Raw genomic sequence first — 14,629 nt, forward strand, 5'->3', positions numbered from 1 at the left:
AAAGAATAAACAAAATAAGACTTGCACTTTCTAATTTCAAAACTATTTAAAACAATAGTAATCAAGAACATGGGCTGCTGGCACAAGGATAGACATATAGACCAAAGAGAATACATAAATAAACCTATACATCAAGTGTCAACTGATTTTTGACAAGAGTACCAAGACTAGTGAGGAAAAATAGTGGTTCTCTAAATACTGCTTAGACAACTGGATATCCAAACGAAAACATGAAACAAACAATTAAAAACATTGTGCTCGTACTTTACACCAAGTACAAAATATAAATGAAAATGGATCAGGTCTAAATTTAAGAACTAAAACTACAATTTCTCAGAGGAAAATATAAGGGTAAATAAGTCTTTGCAAACTTGGAGTTAGCATAGGATTCTTAGATCTGACACCCAAAACACAAACACTAAAAGAATAATCAGAGAAACTAGATAACATCACAATTAGAAATTTTGTGCTACATAGGGCACCTCAAGAATGTGAAAAAAGAATCCACAGCTTAGGAGAAAATACTTGAAAAGCATGTATTTGATAAGAGACTTTTATTTAGAATATATGGAAAATTTATTTTATAACAACAAATTAAACAACAACAACAACAAATGTTTTTAAAATGGGCAATGGATGTGAATAGACATTTCTCCAAGGAATGTTTATACAAAAGTTCAATAAGCAACTTAAAAAAATCCTTGACACCATTCATCATCAGGGAAATGAAAACTAAAACCTCAACCTGATACCATTTCATACACACTAGGATGACTAATAAAAAAATGTCAGATAACAAGTGTTGACAAGGATGTGGACAAATCAGAAACACATAGGCTACCAGGAGAACTGTAAAATGGTAGCGCTCCTTTGGAAAATGGTCTGGCAGTTCCTCAAATGATGAAATGTAGAGTTACCATATGGCTCAGTGATTCTACCCCTAATATACACCTGAGAAATAAAAACATATTATCACACAAAAGTTTTACCTAAATGTTTATAGAACCATTATTCAAAATAGCCAAAAGTGGAATTATCCCAAATGTCTATCAAAAGACAAATGGATTTTTTTAAATGTGGTATATCTATGTAACAGGTTACTGTTCAGCAATAAAATACATATTACAACAAGGATAAGTTGTGAAAACATGTAAGTGAAAGAAGTCTCTCACAAAGGACCACTTTATGATTCCATTCACAGAATAGGGAAATCTACAGACGCAGAAGGTAAATTTATGATGGCTTAAGGCTGGGGAGTTAGGAGTGGCAGCAGAGGAAAGGGCGGGGGATGTGACAGCTAAATGATACAAGATTTCTTTGGGGTTGATGAAAATGTTCTAAATTTGACTGTGGTGATAGTGCAGATACATATGAATAGCATTGAATGTATACTTTAAATGGATAAACTGTATGAGATATGAATTATATCTCAATAAAGCAGTTAAAAAAAGGGGGCCAGGGGTCTATGAGCTAAGGCCAGTGAGTGGCCTTCAGTAGGTGGGAAATGCAAAGGAATGGATTCTCCATGAGAGCCACCAGACCCTTGAACCAACTCAGCCAATGATTTGATTTCAGGCAAGTGAGACCCATTTTGTACTTCTGATCTACAGAATTGTAAGGTAACAAATTAGGGTTGTTTCAAGCCAGTAAGTTTGTGGCCTAAATAAGCAACAAAAAACTAATAAACTCTATTTAGTCTTCATGACACAATTGTAGTCAGTTAGTTGACAACGTTTCCAATAGATTCACATACAATGAAGTCCTCTGATAGGATTTTTTTACTAAAACAAGAAGAAAAAAATGGTGGTCAGGTAAGTGTTCTATAAGAGTCATCATTTTAAAATAATATAAAAAATATAAGTAATGGTAAAAAGTATTTGCATTGTATGAAGCATCAAACTTCAAATTGTTTAATTGATATCATTGATTTTTATAGCATAAATAAAATCAATATATAATGTATTAAATCCATTACTTTTACTTCTTACTTACTGATTTTACCAATGCCAATTTGTTTGCTTCATTCTCTTTAAAATTTTATTAAAAAATGTTTTGGGTAGTTGTTATTATGTTTATCAAAGTTGTAAAATCTAAGGGTCATTTTCTTTTCTATTATCAATTAATGAAAAATTAAAAGGCAAAACTATTAAGAACATTATCTTTCCTTATTACATGAAACTTTTTTTTAAAAAACACTACCATATTATATGGCTAGTAATAAAGTTAGAAGCATTTGGCTAATCTTCTGGCTTTCACCAAACAAAGATAAATCGTAAAAACTTAAATTCAAAATTAAAATTTAAATATGTTTCTTCATAATGTTTATAATAAATATTTTGTTCATCATAAAATATTAACAATATAATGCTTCTAATTAATGCATCTATTGTATTCAATTTTCTTATGTATTCTGTAACCTTTTACATGACAATAGTTGGAAAAATTTTCTCAATTCTTGTTTATGTGAAAACTTTGATACTTTGCACTTTGCTCTGGAGAGGTTAGATCAGTCAAGTTAGAAACTGCTGTTTAAAAGTTGATCCTGACCATTGAGTATAGGGTACAGAATGCTATGTTTTTTTGTATAAGACTTTAATGTTTCTCTGAAAATGGTGTACTGGCATTTTTTAAATTAGTTAATAGTATTAACCAAAAAGCCCAGAAACAAACCAACAAAAAACAAACAAAACGAAGACAAACACAAAAGTACTTGAACTAAATGTTTTAAGATATGTTTTAATATGAAAAAAAATACTATTTATTTTGAATGGTTTCTTAATATCATTATAGATTTTGATTGCTAGGTACAAGTTAATTCCCAGATAGAGACTCTGAAAATATTCCAAATGTACTTTTGAAACAAAGTAATACAGGGCATCTGAGAAAGATTTATGATGTTTTTTAAAATGTTGATTTCTATACATGGAGACTAAATGAATATTGAACATAGTGAATTTTCTTTGGTTTCCAATTAATGTTAATAAAAATGACATTTCTGAATAAGAGGCTATACCTATTATCTCCCTCATTATTCACATAGAGAAATAGCTTGAGTCTGAAATCATTTTTATCCCTCTTGGTGGTAATTCAAGGCCATTCAAACCTAATCTTTGTCAGTTCACACTTCTTTCAGTCTATCTCAGTTTTCTCTTAGCTCGAGTTAGCACTGTACCTGGCAAGCCTTATCAATAGCTATTAAGTGTCTGTGGAGGCGATCTACCTACCATGGGCCTGAGATTCCCTGCAAGTTCTTGCTGACTCCACTAAGAAAGCAAGCACCTTACTCCTCGTTTGCTGGGCCATTTGTCAGTGTTGGGCTTGCAACAACCTTGAGGAACAAGGTTGTGTCTCCCTCTACGTAGAGAGTAGGGTTTTTTCTGCTCACTGTAAAATCAGGTAATGCTCCAACACAGCACTCCTTTCCTGTAGTTTAACGTACTGCCTGTAGAGGAATTCTTCATTGGCTATTTTAACCCCTGTGGAGCTTGGGGGAAATAAGATTTGACACAAACTAATATGAAGTCCCAGCTATTACTTTAACCATGAGTAATAAAGTCCTTTGTTTCTGACTAAGGAGACTTGTGTCTTCTGCCAGCACCGTTGAAGCCATCATGGGCTAGCTTAAAAACTTATAAGTAGAGTGAAATTCTAGGATATTCTCAACTCGTAATATTAAGAAGGAGTCTCCATTAGGTCTATGAGTGCAAACATATGGTTTCTGTCCTTCTCTGCCTGGCTTACTTCACTCAGCCTAATGGAGAACCAGGGGGAACGGAGGAGGGAGAGAGAGTTGGGGAGAGAGAGGGATGCAGAACTTGAGAGACTAGTGAATGCTGAGAATGAACTGAGGGTTGCGGGGGAGGGGGGAGGGGGGAAGAGAGGTGGTGGTGATGGTGGAGGGCACTTGAGGGAAAGAGCACTGGGTGTTGTATGGAAAACAATTTGACAATAAAATATTTAAAAAAATAAATAAAATAAAATGTATTTGTAACCTAAAAAAAAAAAAAAAAAAAAAAAAAGAAGGAGTCTCAACACAGTGTTATGCTACTACAGTGCTATAGACGAAAGCAAAGAATTATAAGTGATGGACATTAAGCTTCTAAAGGTAGATTTTCAAGGAAATTTCCTTTGCTACCCTGACAGTGTCTGCTGTCTGATATTTGTCATTCCTACCCAGTCTGTTACACTTCGAATTCTGGACTCTGGAACCTCTGGATAAACCAGAAACTTATTAAATTCCACTTTCTTGATACATGACTGTGATCCTTGTTTCATTATACTAATTTCCTTTACCTCATATAGAACTGACATATCTAATTAAAAAAGAAAAAAAAGTCTTTATTAAACCTAATAATTGTTACCCTTCCATAGGCTGCAGATCTATCTCACATTCTTGAATTAGAAAGCCTAAATTATGGAGAATGCTGCTGTTATGTTTTATTAATTCAAAATGTTATGGGATCATAACATTTATTTATTTATATTTTCTAATATTTGTCATACTTTTTATTTCCTCTTTATCTGTGCCTTCTACACCTTTATTCTGACTACAGAACATAATAAATGCCATGAATTATCTTTACACCATCAAAGAGTAATTTCCAAATAGCCCCTTGTCTCCTCAGCTCATTTGCATGAAAATTATAAAATATGCCCTTAAAATATGGAGCTAAATTCAGTAATAAAAGAACTATTTTCTGAGCCCTTAAATTCTTTATTAGAAAATGAGAATTGCATTTTATTCTTGAGAAGTTTCTAGTCAGTCCTTTAATAGAATCAAGACTGTCTTCTGAAAGGAAGGTAATGGAGGGAAGGTAATGGGCACTTCTAGGGAAAAACATGCATGTAGAAATATCAAGAATAATAATATAATATGTTGCACTCTAAGTAATATAGGTTTGTAAAAAAATACATTTTTGCTTTAGTGATAAATACACATATAACATATATTTATGTATGTATTTTAATGATTTCTAGCCTGTCACAAACACAATTAAATAACCATCCACCCACCCACATCCTATTTGTTTCTTTATTTTAAAACTAGAGCTATCAGAATAAATAATAGTAAATAGTAAATAACATTTACTGAGATCTTATTGATTATATAACATGTTATATGTAAGGTATATATGAGGACATATTACATGTGTTACTAATCTATGTGTATATGTATACTCACTCATAAAAGCCTAATAATGAGTCTATGTTTTTGAATGTGAATCGCTACTAGTATTACCCTCACTTTGAAGCTGACAAGATGGAGTCGAGAGAAGCTATGTCACTTTTTCATAGTCAATTTTATATTCTTTATGTACTTGGTCATTTGTCTGATATGTGTGGTTCGCAAAAGGTGCTGAACGGTAGAGTGTTATTGTCCATTTGTAGATGGAGTTCCAACACGTATTAGAATATGTAACATGAATCTCAGAGAGAAAATGCATGTACAGGCAAACAGATTTCTTCCCTTAACGTAATTTCAAACTTGTATCCCAGAAGTATGCCAACTTATTTGAATTCAATTATTCCATCACTCAACAACTTATTGACTTAAAAAAACACACTGATTATAAACTCTGTATTTTGGTGAAAAGTTAAATAATTTTTCATAACATGATTATTTATACACACAAAAAACACATATGTATACACATACATATAATATATTGCAGTTAGACAATATTATAAAAAATCTTTTCCAGAGTCACATAGTGTTGGATTCCTAAGTAAAGAGTCTTTTGCAAAGATGAATAATCCCCTTGATATAGCTCTCCTAAATTTATTCATTAAACTTATTTAATTCTTTATATACTCACATTTATTTCAGTTTTAGTAATCCATTATGTTGCTTGAAAACTCATGTATTTGGTGCATATGATGAATGCTATATAACTACTTTGTTTCAGGAAACTAAAAAAGGAAGAAGTCAAGATTTGTACAGTTTAATGATGAGACAATAGTGAAGGTAATCTTTAACAAAACTGGAATTTGAATGCTGATTTGTCTTATATCTCAAGGTATTTTTACTAGGTAATAAAATAAAGTAATAACTTGAATTAGTTATCTCTAAAAACATTTCTCATATTATCTAAAGTGTATAACTTCAAAATATGTTTCCAAATATTATCTAAATAGCAAAATAAATAAAAGTTATGAGTGGAAACAAGCACAATTGATTCATGCCAGAGTCCAAGGTGAGATAAGATCTTTCAAATAAGGGCAAAATCATTCTTAGTAATGCTCTCTCTGCACATTATAGAAGAACAAAGAAACACAAACTTAATGTTTTTGGGGGGTTGGGTGCTTAACATTACCTTTGTATTGTGATAAAATATACAAGATATAAAATCCATCATCTTAATAATTTGTTATTATGATAAGAATATTTAACATAAAACCTACCCTTTTAATACATTTTTAGGTACAGGAACACCGTATTGTTAGATCTAAGCATAGTGTTATGCAGAAGATTTCTAGAACTTACTCATGTTGCTTAACTGGCACTTTGTACCCATTGAGAGCAAATCCCTATTGTCCCCTCCTCCTAAGTGACCTCCATTTACACCTCAAGGAACTAGGAAAAAAAAAAAAAAAAAGAAGCTAAGCCCAAAATTAGCAGTTGAAAAGAAATAAGAAATATTAGCACAGAAATAAGTGAAATAGAGCCTAGAAACACAATAGAAAAAAAAATTTAACAGAACTTCAGAGTTGGTTTCTTGGAAAAATCAACTAAACTGACAATCCTTTGGTTATACTAAGAAAATAAAAAGAGATAATACCATAAACAGAAATTAATTTACAGTTCTAGAGACTGGAAGTCCAACATCCTAATGCCTGCATCACCAGGTTCAGGTATGGTCTCCTTTCAAAATGCAGACTGCTAACTTCTTGTGTCCTCACATGATGGAAAAGGGAGAGAGTTTTGTAGGGTCTCTTTTAAAAGGTCATTAATCCTACTCATGAAAACTCCACCTTCATGCCATAAAAATCTTCCACAGGCTCACTCTTAATACTACCACATTAAGGGTTAAGATTGTATCATATGGATTTGAGGGGAACATAAATATTTATTCCATAGCAACTGACTTTTTTTGGTGATCTATCACAGATCTTAGATACTCACCTCTCTATAGAAAACTTCCAGCTTTAGAGTTTACATCTCTGAAATAGAAGCACACATATTCAAATGCTTCTTTGATATCTACATTCTGATATCTGATAAGCTTCTCAAAATTATTATGTGTTAAAAGAAATGCCAAAATGCCTAATCTCTGCAACATTACTTCCAATTTTGGGTCTCCTACACCTTTGCCCATATCAGCAAATTGCAAAACCTACTTTTCCAATTTTTCAGGACAAAATTTGTGAGTCATTCTTGCTGCCTTTCATTATCTTTCATCTTAATTCCAATCAACCAGAGAAGCCAGGTGGCACTTCTTTCACATTGTGACAGAATATGACGACCATTCACTGCCTTCACTGGTAGTACTGTGATCTAAGTCACCAGCAATCTTGTGATGATTATTATAATCACTTCCCTAGTTATCTCTCAATTCCACTACTTATTTATTAAAATCTATTCTTACAGATAATAAATGAGAATAGATTAAAAGGAGTCATATAATGGAGGTCATTCTAGGCCAGAATAAAAGTTTTACACGTTATCTGGTAAATTAGAAGTCATATGAGTCTTATGCTTTATTTAAAGAGACCACTTTCGTTATCATGAATGGAATATTTTTGGTTGGACAAATGTGGAAAGGAATATATGGCTACTACTATTATTAAATGGAGTATGATTGTGTCTTGGACTACTACATAACTTTTTGTAAAAAAAATCAATAGAATCAAGTGGATTACAATTTGGAAAGAAGACAAAGATTTACTGATGACTTACTCATGTGGAATAAAGAAATGAGAATATGGGACACCTGGGTGGTTCAGTGGGTTAAGCGTCTGGCTTCGGCTCAGGTCATGATCTCACAGTTCCTGGGCTTGAGCCCCTCATCGGGCCCTGTGCTGACAGCTCAGAGCCTGAAGCCCGCTTCAGATTCTGTGTCTTCCTCTCTCTCTCTCTGCTCCTTCCCCCCACCCCTCATGCTCTGTTTCTCTCTGACTCAATAATAAATAAAAACATTAAAAAAAGAAATGAGAGTAATCAAAGGTTGATTAAATGGTGGGTAAATGATGGTGAAGACTGGAAGACAAATAGGTTTAGCAAGCAGTGAATTAACAATTTAGATTTGGAGGGACACCTGAGTGGCTCAGCCGGTTAGGTGTCCAACTTTGGCTCAGGTCATGATCTCATGGTCAGGTCCATGTCAGGCTCTGTGCTGACAACTAGAGCCTGGAGCTAACTTCTGAATCAGTGTCTCCTTCTCTCTCTGCCTGTCTCCCATTTGTGTTCTGTCTCTCTCTCTCAAAAGTACATAAACATAAAACTTAAAAAAACAAGAATTCAGATTCGGAAATGTTAACTTGAGAACTCTATGAATAAAACAAGTAGATACATCAACGAGGCATTTTCTATCTAATGAGGGCTGTCAATTATGAAGCTATAAATTTATATTAGATAATTTATAACCAGGTCTTAGAGCTTGGAAGAAATCCAATAAATGTTATCAATCGTAACTTCCACAGTCCTAAATATATTGAGAAATAAAGCAGAAAAAAAGAAGCTAAGCCCAAAATTATTATTATTATTGATATTTTAATTTTTCCCGTGCATAAATTGTGATGGTCAAATTTAAAAACATATTTAAGGTATCAAGAAAAATATCATAAAAATATTTTTTCACCAGTTTTAGTATATATTCTAGGTTCTGAATGACTAAGTCTTATCTTTCATAAAAAGTTGAAAGCTAAATTTTTTATTTAAAAACTAGAATTATTTCTAAATAAAAAAATAAAATACTATTAACATCAGCTAAATGTTTTTAAATGTCCAATCCTAATTGATAGTTTCACTGAATTCACATTGAAAAAGCTTTTGAAAGTTAAATTATTTTTAAAAAGCCAGTTTGTACATTTCAGTTAAATCTGGACACATCTAATGCAATAAATAAGCTAAGAAAGTTTATTGAAAGCTGGTTGGAAGGTTATCGAAATCTTTAGCTTGCCGAACAATGAAAAAATTAATCATTCTGACATAAGAAATATTTAACAATTAAACAAAATTACAAAATTTAAAAATATTTGGGAATATGGCAAAACAATAGTTAAAAATTTTAAATCCTTCAAATTATAAACAAATATTAATACTTCAGTTTACCAGTAGTCAAAGTTTGATTGTAATCAAGGCTGCCAAAGCTAGGTTATATTGATAGGGACAAATAAACATTTGAAAATATTGAGAAATTAAGTCAATATATATAACACATTATAATGTTTTCTTATCTTCTCCATTCCTTTTTAAAAAATAAAAACTAAATAAATCTGAATAATCTCAAATTTAGTATTGTTTTGTGATGCGAATTTCAGTAATGTTTTATGAGCAATGTAGATTTGAAAGTTATACTGCTAATAGAATAGGTTTTTATTTTTTATTTATTTGTTTAATGTTTATCTTTGAGAGAGAGAGAGACAGACAGAGAGAGTGAGCAGGGGAGGAGCAGAGAGAGTGGGAGACACAGAATCTGAAGCAGAGTCCAGACTCTGTGCTGACAGCTCAGATGTGGGGTTTGAGCCCATGAAATGAGAAATCATGACCTGAGCCAAAGTCAGACACAGAATAAACTGAGCCACCCAGGTGCCCCTGGAGTAGGTTTTTAAATGCCAATGGTATCCTCAGTGAGAGTGACTGTTTTATGCTTTACAGATTATTATAAAGGTTGAGAGCAAATTATTTCAAAGTGTTGCGTTATGCCTGCCTTTGAATTACATCCAAACACCAGATAAATTTTAGCATTCTTGGGATCACTAATTGGAAATTGAGGTTCACACTTTGCTGAGGAAATCCAGAAACTAGCAACTTTGTTTCCATTGACAGTGTGATATATGACATTTTGATAAAAATTTAAAAAAATCACTCAGTGATAGTAGTAGATAAAACAATAGTGTGTCACTACATAAAGAACAATGATAAAATTTCATGTTAAAGTTTGTATTTGAGCCAAAGATGACTTAGTGATACTATAGTTAATTGTTCTCTCATGAGTTCCATCAATTCTACATTCTTATTCCTGTAGTCCTAAAGTAAGAAAATTTCAAAAATTCAATATCTTTGAAAAAATAAATAATGAAAAAGATTAAATAGTATGCTGTATCTTTTTTTCTTTTTTTCTGTAAAATAATATTAAATGATCTTTTTTTCCTTACTCACAAACCAGGAAAAACAATGCTACATCAAGTCTTAAACTGTTTAATAATAATCACACCATATTCTGTTAAGCTCATCATTGCAACCACCATTTGGTACAATTAGTCATCCATAGGTTACAGTCTATTAGCTATATTTGATGTAAAAAAAAAACAAAAACAACAGTATGCCTGCTGACAAGAGAATAAAATGCTTAAGCTAAATAGAAAGTTGCAAAAATTGTCAGATCTATTGTTCTCTAAGTGATAGATTTTACATTTAAGTTTAAAGCATATATTTTTTATTCAGTTCTTCATTTGCCACTTACCTTAAAGGGAAAATTGCTCCCTAATTGTCTAGAAAGGCTCAGGACTTCTGTAGTGCATTTTTGATTAGGTGCGATTTATTTTTGTATTTGTTCTCTAAGAATGTCTATTTATTCATTAAAAAGTTGTAAAAGAACAGATGATGCTTATATTAAGTGTATGTCCTGCTTGGATATGCTTCTTGATAAGAAGTAATTTATCTTCTTCCTCTTCATGTACTCTGTATTATATAGTGCAGTACTTTAAACACAATATTATTCAACATATGTATATGAACTTAAAATAGTCGCAAATCATTTCCAAGCGCCTATTGTGGCCATATGCTATACCCATGCTTAATGTAATCCAGATCCTGTCTCAGTCGCAATGACTAACTTTCTCTTACATTATTTGATAACATGAGAAATCCAAAGTAACAAGTGTATTTAAAGTTTATACTGTCTATTGGGCAGATTTATAGTTGTTTTGGGCTTTAGTAATTTCTTATTACTAAGGACCTAAGTGTTAAGTATTCTTTAATAAATTGCTAATTCAACAAGCTTCTTTTTAGAGGAAGAAGAGGAAAATTTTTAATTTCCTGTTTTAACCATTAATGCAAGAAAATGATAATCTTTATTTTTTAACATTCTATAGTTCCTTTTATACTCTAGATATTTTTAATGCTTTGTCTGATACTTTTAGATGATACACATTTACTGATAAACAGATTGGGTAATGTCTTCTTTTGTTCATAACAATTTGAAATAATTTTTAAATTTTGATGCCATCATTTTATAAAGTTAAAGATTTTTTAAAATTTTTATTTATTTATCTTTGATAGAGAGAGAGAGAGAGAGAGAGAGAGAGAGAGAGAGCAGGCTGGGGAGAGGCAGTAAGAGAGAGTGAGACACAGAATCTGAAGCAGGCTCCAAGCTCTGAGCTGTCAGTACAGAGACCAATGTGGGACTTGAACCCATGAACCATGAGATCATGACCTCAGCCCAAATTGGAAGCCCAACCAACTGAGTCACTCATATGCCCTTAAAGTTAAAGATATTTTAATATAAATTGATTTATTTTAATTTAAACTATATGTTCAACACAATTTATGGTATTTTCTCTGTGAGGTTACATTTAAAGACTTCAAGGTAAGAGAAATGCCATTTCTAGCAAAAAACAAATAAGCCTACCCTGTCAAAAGAACACCTGACTAGTGGAGAGCTATGGAGAACATCAGTACTCTTTCTAGCCACATTGTATAGTAGTTCTATTTAGGAAGGGAACCAATTACTAGCTGCCTACTTTAAGCAAGGAATAAATTTAAGCATTGTTAAAAAATGTATTACACTTAATTTTTTCAATAACTACTTTGTTTAATTATTACTATTATTATTTTTACCAGTTTTAAAAAGAAGGATAAGAGATTCTTTAAACTACCCAGATATGTGGTTAGCTTTTGCCAGAGCTTAGATTTGAAATTCAGTCAGGTTTCCCAAGGTGAGAGTCTTCAAGAACATAGTTTTATTCAATTCCTTCTTTAGGCCACACGCTGAATTGAGTTGGAAAGCCTTGCATGTGATCACAGTGTTGAGACTTGTTTGTTTTATTATTTAGCTGGCAGACTGGCTCTTTAACCAGTTATCTGGTTGTCCTAAGAAGTAGCTAGACAAGAGCATTGAGAGAACTTTCCACACAAGCGTACACCACTTCCACTTGTCTTGTGCCATACTTAAACTTGCCACATTTATCATCGGTCCAAACTGTGTTTTCTCAGATTCTGTATGTCACTTGGCATCCATTAATCACAAAACCAAAATATCAGCTAAAGTGTTTACCACTTTCAAGTCAGTTTGCCTGAAACTGGCCTTTCTTGTAAAGAACAGTTTATCCAAGGCTTTTGTTCCCACTCACCTTCTTATCTGATTCTTAAATATCTGATTCTTACAGAACAAGTCAACATTCCCCCCACCCTAAATCCCAAGGCCAAGTAAAAGGCAACAACTTATCCACCCCTACAGCCCAAAGGCCAGCGGGAATTATTCAAACTGGACCATTTCAATTGTATATCTTCTTGCCTTGCCTTTCTGTGGAAATCCCTATTAAGGCCCTGTCTGGGGCCTTCTCTTCACTCCTATCTTCTGCCTCCTGATTCAAATCTGGTTTTTCCTATATGGTTAAACCCACATAGTTATGGCATTCCCCCTTTTCTCAGGAAATGTAAATAATATATGCTTTCAAATGGCGTTAGCCTTTCCATGTTGGTACTCAGTCAAAGCTTTAAAAATTAAAATCTGGACATAGAACAATCCTCCCATGAATTCATAACATATATGATACTATTGGCCCTTTCTGGGATTTTGCATATGTATCTTTATAAGAATAAATAACAGAGAGAGGATCTAATACTTAAAGGAGTATCTCTAACATAACGTTCACACTTCACCCCAGAAAAGGTAGACTGCTGAGAAATATGAAGAAGTTGGACACCTGAACTGGTGGACATTTACTACTTAATGTTGCTTACTATCCTTTTAAGAGTAGGAAATGTTTCTTTACTTCCAAGAATACATTCTGATTGGGATAAATTATATTTATCTCAGCTTGAAGAGAAACGAAATCAAACACTGGAAAGAGTTTTTGTAAAGCTAAGTGGGAAATAGTATTACCTTAATTTTTCAAAAAGTATTATATTTATCTCTGATAAAGTTAAAAACAAAGAAAAAACCAATCAATCTTCACACCAATCATCAGCAGGCATGCATTAGGTTATAGCATAAATAAATTAGCAACAGTTATGTAATAGTATGATTATGTAGTTGAAAAATAATTACATTTCACGCTGCATTTTCAAAATTCAAGGTATTTTGTACCCAATTGTTCATCAGATATTCACACTATTCTTACCTATATTCTATAGATCGATGAGACTACTTTAAAAAGTTTTTGTCAACTCCCTTGTAAATATTGTTAAAACAAGCAATGGTATCAAAAACAAGCTACAAAATCTGTTACAGTTAGTGGTTTTAAAATTGTCATTTCTATTTTGATTACTCTCATCATATCAAAGGAAGGCTCAAAATCTCCTAAGGACAGTTGAATGTGTAGATATTATGTTTACCTTCACCATATTTTTAGAGAGGTTTTAAGAGAAAGATATTACTACACTAAATTCCTTAAACGCTGCTTAATGTGAACTAATTTTCTAGCAGTTGTGCTAAGGTGAATCCATGCCAGGCTACTTTTATACTTAATAGCTTCTGGGACACTGGGATCCAACTTCCCAGTGGACCAACCTCTATAGGACTGAAAATGTTGCAGTAATATTTCTTTTCCTAGTACAAAAAAGAATTTCTAAACAGTGGTTTCCAAACAGCGGGAGGGTTTAATTAAATTAAAGCACTGAGTCAAGAAAACAAATATCATCCTATTAACATAAAGAGACAGGGTTTTGAACTTTGGTTTAAAAATAAAATCCTGCTTCTGGTTTCTGGAAAAAGAAGTCAAATTCTTTTAATAAATTCATATAAAATTGCTCAAAGCAAAATACAATAATTAATGGTAATGCTTATAGCGGTTATAATTTTGAGACTGTTGTTAATGTACAAAATAAAGCAAAATCACTTTCTCTTGTCATTACTGTTTTTAACCTGACTCATGTTTTTATACTTACTTAGAAAAAACAAAAATTTGTCTACAACTTTTACATATATTTGAAATTAACAGATAAGGGTTAGAATTACTTTCTATAGTTTAATATGCTATGTCATCTCTAACATCTCTATTCTTAAAGTATTTTTGAAATAACATGTGAATTTGGTAATACATGCCTCTGTGTTTTACCATCTCCTTAAAATGTAAATAATACAAATTCTGTTATCTAAAGTACATGGTTAATCTAAAATTTACTTTATTATTAAATTCTAGGTATAGTTTGATACCATGTTAATAAGGGGATTGAGAATTGCCTTAATCTTATTGTTGTGGGTTTTTTTTTGGAATGGTGGTCCTTATCTCTAATTCTATCAAT

At 32.2% G+C, this 14,629-nt stretch overlaps 1 long non-coding RNA gene across 1 annotated transcript; it reads right to left on the minus strand.

Moving 5' to 3' along the window:
- Nucleotides 1-1,715: 1,715 nt before the first annotated feature.
- On the minus strand, nt 1,716-6,572 carry LOC115285428. Its single transcript, XR_003905526.1, has 3 exons — nt 6,485-6,572; nt 5,817-5,910; nt 1,716-1,781 (listed from the first exon to the last, which is right to left on the minus strand). It is a non-coding gene; the product is annotated as an uncharacterized LOC115285428 (long non-coding RNA).
- Between the last annotated feature and the right edge of the window lie 8,057 nt (nt 6,573-14,629).

Source organism: Suricata suricatta, chromosome 1 (assembly GCF_006229205.1).
Source record: "Suricata suricatta isolate VVHF042 chromosome 1, meerkat_22Aug2017_6uvM2_HiC, whole genome shotgun sequence".
Lineage (NCBI taxonomy): Eukaryota > Metazoa > Chordata > Mammalia > Carnivora > Herpestidae > Suricata > Suricata suricatta.